We start from the raw sequence: 10,343 nt of genomic DNA on the forward strand, positions 1-10,343 counted from the left end.
CCTCCCTTTATTTCAATTTAAAATGGGTATATCTCAATAACTAATGAAGAAACTGATCTGAAATTTAATTTATGCCATCAGATTGACTTGGATAATCAGTGAAGATACATATTGACTGAATTTATAATAAATTACCTCTCTTTATTTTTTATGTAATTGAATATGCCGAGCAGTTTCTAATGAGATTGATTTGGAACGTAAGAAATAGTCATGTTAGATAAAACTTTTGATTGAACGTTTATCAATATAAATACTTATCTAATATATTGTTAATTACCTGCCCTGATTTTAATAAAAATGGATTTATCCAGTAAGTATTTATAGGACTCATTTGAAATTTCATTATTGTCATTAAGTATTGCAGGGTAAGAAATAGTCATGCTAGTACAAAAATGCAGCATTTGAGCCTAGGATCCTCAAACTTAATATTGAGATTGGCCCTGACTAGTATGTGACCCATAGGTCAAAAGGGACTGTTACAAGAAAATGTTTATCCTGATGATATTTTATGTGTATTATATGTGATCTATGTCAAAACTTTATCTGATCATTTAGAGCAATGGTACTCAGGTGAGCGATATATGGCCATCATGGCCCTCTTGTTTAAGAAATTCTTTTTTTCTGAAATTATAAATAAATATTATATTTATATTATAAATCGACAATTCAAATCTTTATTGGCTGACAAGATGTTAATTCAATCAACTAGAATTGTCCGATACCGTTCGCAACCATTAAATGTCATATTCATCCAGAAAAGAGAATCAGTAAGATCGACAATTGTGCAAAGGGTTGCCCAGGAACAACATCCGGAAATGTCCTGACATTTAATGTTCCCGAATCTCTCAATATTTATACCACACCTTATATAATTTTCTAAAGCTGTTTTGCTTTATGAACCTTTATGATGAGTTCGGAACTTCAACAGTTATTTCGATGATACTTTTAGTTGTATAGCTGAGGTATTAGATTATTAACAATAAACCATCATTATGCTTTTTTTTTAAACTGATATAGTTATTTTTGTGATCAATGCCTTTTGTGTGTTCTGTTAAGTATTATATCCAATAAGAATCCTGTTTATTTGTTATCAAAATCTGTGGAAAAGTAAATTCCGGAAAATTGGAAGCCATATCTCAGTTTAAAAGCTTGAACACCAGTAGATTTTCCTCTTCCTGTTTCCAGTAAATTAAAAGGCTCGTGACCTATCATATGTCGGTGCGACGTTAAATCCAACAAAAAAAATAATTAAAAGGCTCGTGACCTTCAAACAGCTTACTTCCTTTCTTGAAACATCGATAAAAGGTTCAAGCGCCCACTAAACTGCCAAAAGCATAACTTGCAGAACAGTTTAATTTGACATTCCGTTTAGAAACAGACATTTCTGGCTTACTGAACTTAGCTCTTTTTTAATCATTAATTACTTAGTGTACAACATCAATACACACGTAGCACTATTTCATTGGGAGAACCAATGGACACCTCATACCTAGGTGGTCTACTCAAAAGAGCATCTCATAATGGTCAAGTGCTTGACTGGTATTTGAACCCTGGACCTCTAGATTGAAAGTCAAACGTGTCACAAATATACCGACGTTTCTTTGCATTTATTTCACCAACGTATCCATTACCAGACCGGATTATATCATAATTAATGGACTTTTGCTGTAGATTATCGTGCATATCATAAATATGAACTTCGACCTTTAATTGTGACCTTAACCTTGAAACCAGCCATCCAAAACTTGCACTATTCACGTTATCTCGATGCGGTGAAAATCTTTTTTTAGTCTCCAGGTCAACAAGTGTTTGACCTTTGATCGACGGAACACAAAAACATACAGGATCCTTCCAAAGTGGTTCTTAATCGAAATGTCAAATTTGAAAGCTACACCAATTACACTTTGTTACTTACAGACAATGTTGAAGGACGGACAGATGGACGGATAATAGCATTCCATTATTCGTCCCGTTTGTTTGTTGTTGTTTTTTTCAAAACTGACGTACAAAAAAATAAAAAATTATTTTAAAGTATATATAACTTATATATAGTCTGTATATTTACAGACTTACGCCCTATATAATAGAAATTTATATATGGAGATATCCTTAAGGTATTAAGGATCACTAATAGAAAACCTCCTTTTTGAAGAGTATTCAATTCGTACCATAAGCCTACTTTTACTGCAATTCTTAGGGGGGCATAGGTTCAAGCCCTACTGGGACCCAATTCTTTTTTCCTTATTTTCCTTTTTTCTAGTAAGTGTTTACTTCTTTCAAGACTTTTTATTGATTTATTGCACAAAAATGGAAAAAGATGAATCTTATAAGCGATTTCTTGGTGTTCAAAGTGAATTTACTACTTAAACAGAAGGGGAAGAGTTACACATCTTTAAAAATATTGAGTTACACGCGGTGAAAGTTCTCTATTTTGCTTTCACTCTTAGATTATATATTGTGGAAGATATTTAGGTAGGTTTTACGTCTGCCCTAAGGTTATTTTTAAATGGAGTAAGCAAAATTCAAAACAGAAATACAGCATTCGACCTTATTTTATCAATGTTGAAGTATGAATTCTGTCTCATTAGATCCGTTTACTGGAGGCACCATAGAAAAAAAATGATATTGACGTTTTTATTTTGTGTTTTATAATTGTTTACCAATAGTTTGATGTTTCTTTTATTAAAATAAATGTTAAAATGAGTTCTCTGCAAACATTTTGGATAGTGGCTATCACTGTGAAATTTGTCTCTACTTGAGCTTGAGGAGATACCATAAGTTATACAAAATTTATAAAAAGGGCATGGTAAAAGTTGTTTAAAAATTGCAAAATAGTGCAAAACATGGTTACCTTTTAGAATATACCAAGCAAAGGCCATTTAGTAAACATTACTATTAGTGATCTAATACCTTAAACAAGTGTGGTAAAAGTTATGTCCTTGTACTCTGCACTTCATCTCAATGTCCTCTGTCATTGTATTCTATCTGCGTAAATTCCCTACATCAGTTGTAGTGTATTGCCCTGGACAGTAAAACTTACTAAAGGGACATAACTCAAAAAGTAGGATAGAGTAATGGTTCGTGTGCGTCGCACATTTACACTTGAACAAGTATTATGTGAAACTTATCATAAGTGCCAGTTTGGTTTTAAATTTCATTCATGAGCTCCAATCGACACGAATATGGACAGATATCAAATAAAAGAACATAATTTGTTTGTTTGTTTTGGGTTTAACGCCGTGTTTTTTTTTTCAACACTAATTCAGTCATGTAACAGCGGGCAGTTAACCAAACCAGTGTTCCTGGATTCTGTGTCAGTACAAACCTGTTCTCCGCAAGCCAACTTCCCCACATGAATCGAACTCGCAATCCCGCGATCCGTAGACCAAAGCTCTCCCTAATGAGCTGAGCGGGCGGATTCAAACAAATGAGGATAGAGTTAAGACATGTTGTTGAGCTGTCCCTAAGACAGCACGCTCGACTTTTCTCAGTGCTTGACTCTGAATTAGATCTTTTCCAGTAAAAACGTTATAAAACATTAACAAAATTAATAAATCTAAAAGGGGCATAACTGTATCAAAATCCAATCAGAGAAATTGGAATTGTTTCTCCTGGTGTATTAGTAAAATATTTTTTTAAGTTTCAAGTCAAAAACTTTCATAGTATGAGAGATATTTGACTTTATAAAAAAAAAGTAACAAAAAATCGAAGTTAAATATGGGCATAAATGCGTCAAATTTCAAATAAGAGTTATTGGGATTGTTTCTCGTTGTGTGGACTTTGATAGTGAATAACTATTTTAAGTTTCAAGTGAAAAGCTATAACAGTAACAGATATATTTCACTTTAAATAAAAAACATTAAAAAAATCGAAGTTAAAAAGGGGCATCACTAAATTTAATGGTCTTCATCGAAATCAAATTTTCTTGATGGAAATAAGGAATACGTAATTGTCTTTTTAATTTTGTATATGGTACCTAGTAACATAACATACAACGGCTGCAGATTAGTGTCATCAAAACTTTTTATATGTCTGCTTCCCCAGGCGACAGTAGTTAACTGATGTTCAATATTAGGTTCAATATTAGGAATTAAAAATGTACGAAAAGTCTAGAGAACTGCATAATATTTTTGTTGCTATCACTAGTATCGGTGAGAATCACATAACATTCAGTATTATATATTTATCACTTTTAAATATTTCTAATTGCCAATCTTTATATTGGATTGAAAACCTCACAAAAGACCTCTTGGTAGAACAATCAAATAAAAAAATATCGTGTATACAACATCAAACAACAAAATGTTGCTTGTACGTAAATATTTTTGCAATGGGAGGTTTTAGAAGTAGCAGATAAAAATCTTAAATTAGAATATAAATTTATGTACATGTACAAATCAATAAATATCATCATACAGGAATTGCATTTTCATGCACGGCTACGATTTTTACGTCACTATAAACTGGCACTGTACCTTCGATAACTTTTTAACAAACAACGATTAACATGTAAGAGCAAAAGCCGAGTGAAGATAAATTATATGACCACCATGTACGTCCCCCACTCCCTGTTACAGCTGTTTTGGAGGTCTTCTTAAAGGGCTTGGTTCACTAATGTACGTAAATGGCACCGAATTTAGCCATATTATACATTACTTATTTTACATTGATACATATGCTGTTCGTAACAAGTAAACACAGTGCTTCATATATAAGTAATAAACTTTGAAAAATAATGTATTGTATGGGACCCTCACTACCAGAAGGACATCGATCAGCTGGAAAAGGTTCAGAGACAAGCAGCCAGGTTCATTACAGGAGACTACACCGCCAGAACAACAGGTTGTGTCACCAACATGCTTCGAGAGCTGAAACTCCAACCGCTCCAGGACAGAAGGAAGGCAAACAGACTGGTGTTCTTTTTCAAGGTGGTCGAGGGGCTGGTGCCAGCCCTACCGTGTCACGACTATTTGACCCCAGTCCGTACAAACAAGAGACATATTAAGCCAAAATCATTTAGTGACTTCACTAGTAATAATTTAGTTGAAAATCATACCATAAACAATTCTAAGTGCTTCAAACAAATCCAGTGCAGAACATCTCAATTTAGTAACTCTTTCTTTCCAAAAACAATCATTGACTGGAACAAATTGGATAATAGTGTTGCATGCACAGAGACAGTAGACAGCTTCCGAGCAGCTGTCCTAAAGTGGGACTAGGCGTCCCCCACCTCTTCACCGTTGTGCTTATGCCGAGAGGCCCTACAACGTATTCATCCAGATCCAGATGTGTTGTTGTGTTTATATATTACTCCAAACATGCCCCACTTTCCAAAAAAATGTGAATTTTCCATGAAATTTGAGACTTTATTTATGATTTTCGCCTTGGCGGCATCCTTTACCAGTCTTAATATTTTAACCACTACTTCGTACATGAAAAACCAACAAAAAGTGCAAAAATCATCGCTGGTGAGCAATGCCGCCATATTCAAAAACGAAAAAAACGTCCGTCTCAGAGACACATTTTTATCCGAAATTACACAAGCCTCGATTTCGGTAAAATGACGTTGAAGTTGACGTCACTTAATTAGATATTTGTTTTCATTAATTTGTTTTTCAGGCAACAGCCATTAGAGCTAGTGTTAAAATCAATAATATCGGACGAAGATTTTTAAGTTTAAACGTTTCAACATTTAGTGAAATATCACAAACCTAATGAGTGAATTAGCGAACAGTTTCCCTTTGAAATCAACACGCCATTATCGGTGGATACATGTCTGAAACTGGGTCAGAGAATACATGCAGTTATTGCTCTGAATATACGCGGATATTTAAAGTGCATGGCGGATTTAATAATTGTTATGGTAAGTGTTAATTTTCATTATAAATTTATTCGTAATTGGAGGCAAAACAAAATGGACAGACCGCTTCGTTTGTTGACTTATCGAAGATACAACTTTGCAGCGAAAAATAGCAGTGTTGACATTTCGATTCGACTGTCTGCTGTCAAATAGATCTACTTTAAATATCATTCCTGTGTATTTGTAAGTTTTCATGATGGCAGAATATACTTGTAGCCAAGACAGTCGGGCATCTACTATGTTAAGTAGGCCTACATTCTGTATGAAACTTTCTATTTAGAATTTGTAAAGAGGTAAATGAACTGATGAACAGGAATGGGCTATTCCAGAAAATATCCACCCCCCACTGTGGAAGCAGTTTTTTCGGAGAAAATTACCCCCCCCCCCCCCCCACCTCTCCTGGAGACATTTTACCCCCCTCTCCCCCTTCCACACCCCGGTTACCTGAAAATATCCCCCTCCCCTTCCTCCCAATAGGATCCCTCCAAATACCTCCCCCCCTCCCCTCCTCTCGGGTTATTTCAGAAAATATCCCCCCTCCCCCTTCCACACCCCGGTTACCTCAAATACCCCCCTCCCCTTCCTCCCAATAGGATCCCTTCAAATACCACCCCACCCCCCTTCCCCTCCTCTCAGGTTGTACCAAAAAACTGCTTCCACAGGGAGGGGGTGGATATTTTCTGGAATAGCCCAATATTACAAGATATTGTACATTGTTTAAACTGTCACAGATGTGAACAGTTTAAACTGTCACAGATGTGAACAATTTAATAATTACATGGTCATTATGCAGAGTGGAATCTATGAAAATTGAAAGTTATAGTACAATAACACAGGAAAAGTGGTGTTTTAAATTGTCACTTTTTGTTGTAATTATAGCAACTAAAATAGACCTCCTGAAAATTTCTTAAAAAATCTACATGCAAATTACAATAAAAACTACTTTTTTCATTCTCACTACTGCCATTACTGGTAGACAGCATGCTGGTAGGCTACTAAATAAATGTGAAATTCTTTTTTTATATTTTTCAGGATAACCTCCAGCAGTAAGAAATATAAAGGTTCACTGCAGTTTTGAGTGCTCAACAAGTATTGACCCCATACTATGCTCAGCAAGTAGGGTCCTTGTATTTCTGTGAATCCTCATGCAGGTATAAGATTTTGAAGTTAGTGTTTACATTCATATCAGTGTCAGTATCCTCAAATGCACTTTTTCAATATCAATTTTAACTATGAAATTCCATATATCACTAAATTAAATTCCATAGTCTTCAAACAAATCATGACCCTATGAATAAAAGCTTCAGGCCTGCAGTGCACATTTTACATTGGAATTATAGTGACACCTTTGCAGAAATTTTGTCAAGTAAAATTATCTAAAGGAAGTTATGTTTTGTTAAGACTTGATATTACTAATTTCTATGGGTTTTTTTTTTCACTGAACTTTCTGTAAATCCCTGAAATTGGGTTGAAAATACTGCATTGCTTTATAATAAAGATGCTATATCATAAGCACTGTGAATTGGAATTCAATTAAATTTTGATAAATACAAGTTAATGTTAAGCAATATCTATAAGAAAGGATGGACTGTTTGGTCAGTGTTGATTCACTCCATTTTTGATGAGAATTTAATACATTTCTTATAAACTGTTCTTGTTTTTGTATGAAAAGTAGAGTACTGCTGTTGGAAGAGGAGCAAACAGTGTGGTATCTATGGTCCACCATCACTTCAAGCATCATGGCTATGGAGAAAAGAATGTTTCATTACATATGGACAATTATTGTGGACAAAATAAGAAAAGTGTTGTAATAAGGTAAGAATTCCCAATAAATAAAGAAATATTTATTAAGCACACAGAATTTGATGTTGAAATATTTAATTTTACAGTGTGTTCATACACTTCAGTTTGGAAAGTCACTAGTTTCCAGTTTATAGATATAATGTGCATAATTGTATCTAAAATTTCTAAATGAAAAATAATATCTCCACTGATAAACATTGAATTACAATTTGAATATTGCATACTTACACAACATACTGTATTAAGACTTAGGTGTGTATGTAAGAAAATAAACTGTGTAGCTGGCATTTATTTGTTTTAATAAAGTGATGCTATGTTATATTCTAAGGACTCACTAATGCTACTTAGAAGTTTTTGTTTAAGAATTCATTGTTTAAATATACCCGTTATTTTAGCTATGGAATGTGGCTTGTTATGATGGGTCTACATGATGACTTGGAGTACAACCTGATTGAGACCCGGCATACAGAATTCAGTCCTGAACATGTTTAGGTATATTTGGCTTGAGGCTCTTTAATCAATTATGTTTTTATTAATAATCAAGTATTGATAAAACTTGCTGCAGAGATCATGTCTGTAAAGAGGCCACTTACATTAAAATAACACAGTTTATGTTTATGTTTGTGTTGTTAAAGAGTGTCTAGCTCACTGCAAGCAAGTTAATCAGAAATAACATAATTCTAATAAAGTAACTGTTTTTTCTTAACCAGGTTAAAGAACTATTTGTTAAAATGAGATCAAAATCATGGCCCATACTTGATGTAGAATATGTGCGATGGTTGAATTTTTTCATGAAAAGAAGTTATTACTGTAATAAAATTCTAAAATGTTATTTAATGTAATTATGTGTGGGATGTCTTTTGGAATGCTGTTGTTCAGGATTGATGAAAAGGTTATGTGTTCTTTGTCTTAAATATTTGATACATTTATCATTACAGAATGTCGTCTGCATGACCTGGTATAGATAGTATTCTTGAAGGATTATAACTTCAACACAGAGACGGAGATTAATATTTTTAGGCAGGGGGTTGGCATGACAGGCAAATTCACCAACCGTATTACCATTCCTGAGCTGGATGCCAGTCGACAGTGGTACCTGTATAATAAAATAGCGCCCCTTTGCAGCAACAGCAATGTATGCTCAAAACCAGCAGTGCCAAAGCCATTAAAATTGATAATTCAAGTCATTTAAAACGAAGAATGAATGGAAAAAAGTGTTTAACATTTAAAGTAATACAGAGAAAGAGCTCTGAAATTTTGATTAATTTGCAAGTGTTTTTGATTTTTTGAAGATGTACTAGACCCAAATTCCATATATTTGAAAAAGAACAAATGATACATATAGTTTATGTAAACATTGAATTAACAACTTTATGGTGTCAACAGTACTATGCATTTGTTAAATATTGACTCACTATATACGTGTAAGGCTGAACACAGTATAAATGTGAAATTCCTCTAAAACACTGGAAAATTTTTCAACAATAATTGTAACATATATGGTAGTAATGTACATTTTTTTTCATTACGACAGTTGGATAATATAGATCTACGAATATTTTCTGCTGTATTCAAACTGCATGTAATCATTTCTGTCAGCAGTATCATGTTTATTTTCCCTTTTCATGAACAATTAATTTAACCTGTCTTGAAATCACAATATATGTATAATTTGTGAAACATACATTGGATTATTGTGGAAACAATTTAGTTTTTGTATTCCTAATTATATATTATTGCCGTTAGTATTATCTAACTCTTTTAATATGATCAAGACATTTAATAAGGCATTTTTCTTAAACTATTACTGTGTGTTAAATGAGATTATGTAGTATTATGTTTACGGAATTAACTGCGTAACCATGGAAACATTTTTCTGTTGTTCTATATTATGTCTTGAAAAAAAAACATTGTTTGAAGAACACTTTTCAGTGGTGCATTTTTTAAATTTTTACATGTAATCGTAAATGCTGAAAGTGTTCTACAATAACTTAGCAAAAACGTCATTGTTGTCTCATTGAAGCATATACTGCAACTCCATTGTAACCATAGCAACAGAAATATATTGTATTATTTATGAATAATGATCTTCACAAACAAATTACATATGTTATTTTTCTTAAAGAATGACCTAAATTGGTTTTATTCCATAAAAAACAGACCTAGCAAATATTCTCATTTTTATCTCCGTTTCCATGGCAACCATATATTTTTTTGCCTCAAATTATAGGCATTGTTTAGGGTTATATCTTAGCATATCTGAATGTTAATTATACGTTCTGATGTAATTGTTATAAGAGATTTTCGTGTTTCCATAAAGAAAATCAATCGGTTGCCATGGCAACAGCACAATTTCAAATGAATTAAAATATGAGATTTTGCATTTGTTGTCATGAGTTGTTGATCATTCATTATAATAATATTTCAACAACATTTGATGTTGTGCCATTTTAACCTATAAGTGAACCAAGCCCTTTCATCGTGCATTTAATTAGCAAAAGTTTAGTTTATTAAGTTTTGAGTCATCTGTGTCATAGGAATTGATTTTTTGACGACATTCATCTCCTCATCGTAACATAAACCTAAAAATAAAAAACAACAGACATAATACTTGTAATATTACGTCAAGTCGCATGATTTTGAAAACTAATAATGACATGTATTAGGTAAAAACTAGACA

The 10,343-nt window shown here is 33.2% G+C and overlaps 1 long non-coding RNA gene across 2 annotated transcripts; it reads left to right on the top strand.

The window, feature by feature from the left end:
• Positions 1 to 5,293: 5,293 nt before the first annotated feature.
• Positions 5,294 to 10,046, top strand: LOC123559682 (uncharacterized). 2 transcript variants are annotated; one of them, XR_008372127.1, is made up of 5 exons: positions 5,294 to 5,863; positions 6,893 to 7,011; positions 7,533 to 7,675; positions 8,059 to 8,155; positions 8,602 to 10,046. It is a non-coding gene; the product is annotated as an uncharacterized LOC123559682 (long non-coding RNA). The 2 variants fall into 2 exon arrangements; XR_008372128.1 differs by having other exon boundaries at positions 7,538 to 7,675.
• The last annotated feature ends 297 nt before the right edge of the window (positions 10,047 to 10,343 follow it).

Source organism: Mercenaria mercenaria, chromosome 8, assembly GCF_021730395.1.
Source record: "Mercenaria mercenaria strain notata chromosome 8, MADL_Memer_1, whole genome shotgun sequence".
In the NCBI taxonomy this organism is placed as follows: Eukaryota; Metazoa; Mollusca; class Bivalvia; order Venerida; family Veneridae; genus Mercenaria; species Mercenaria mercenaria.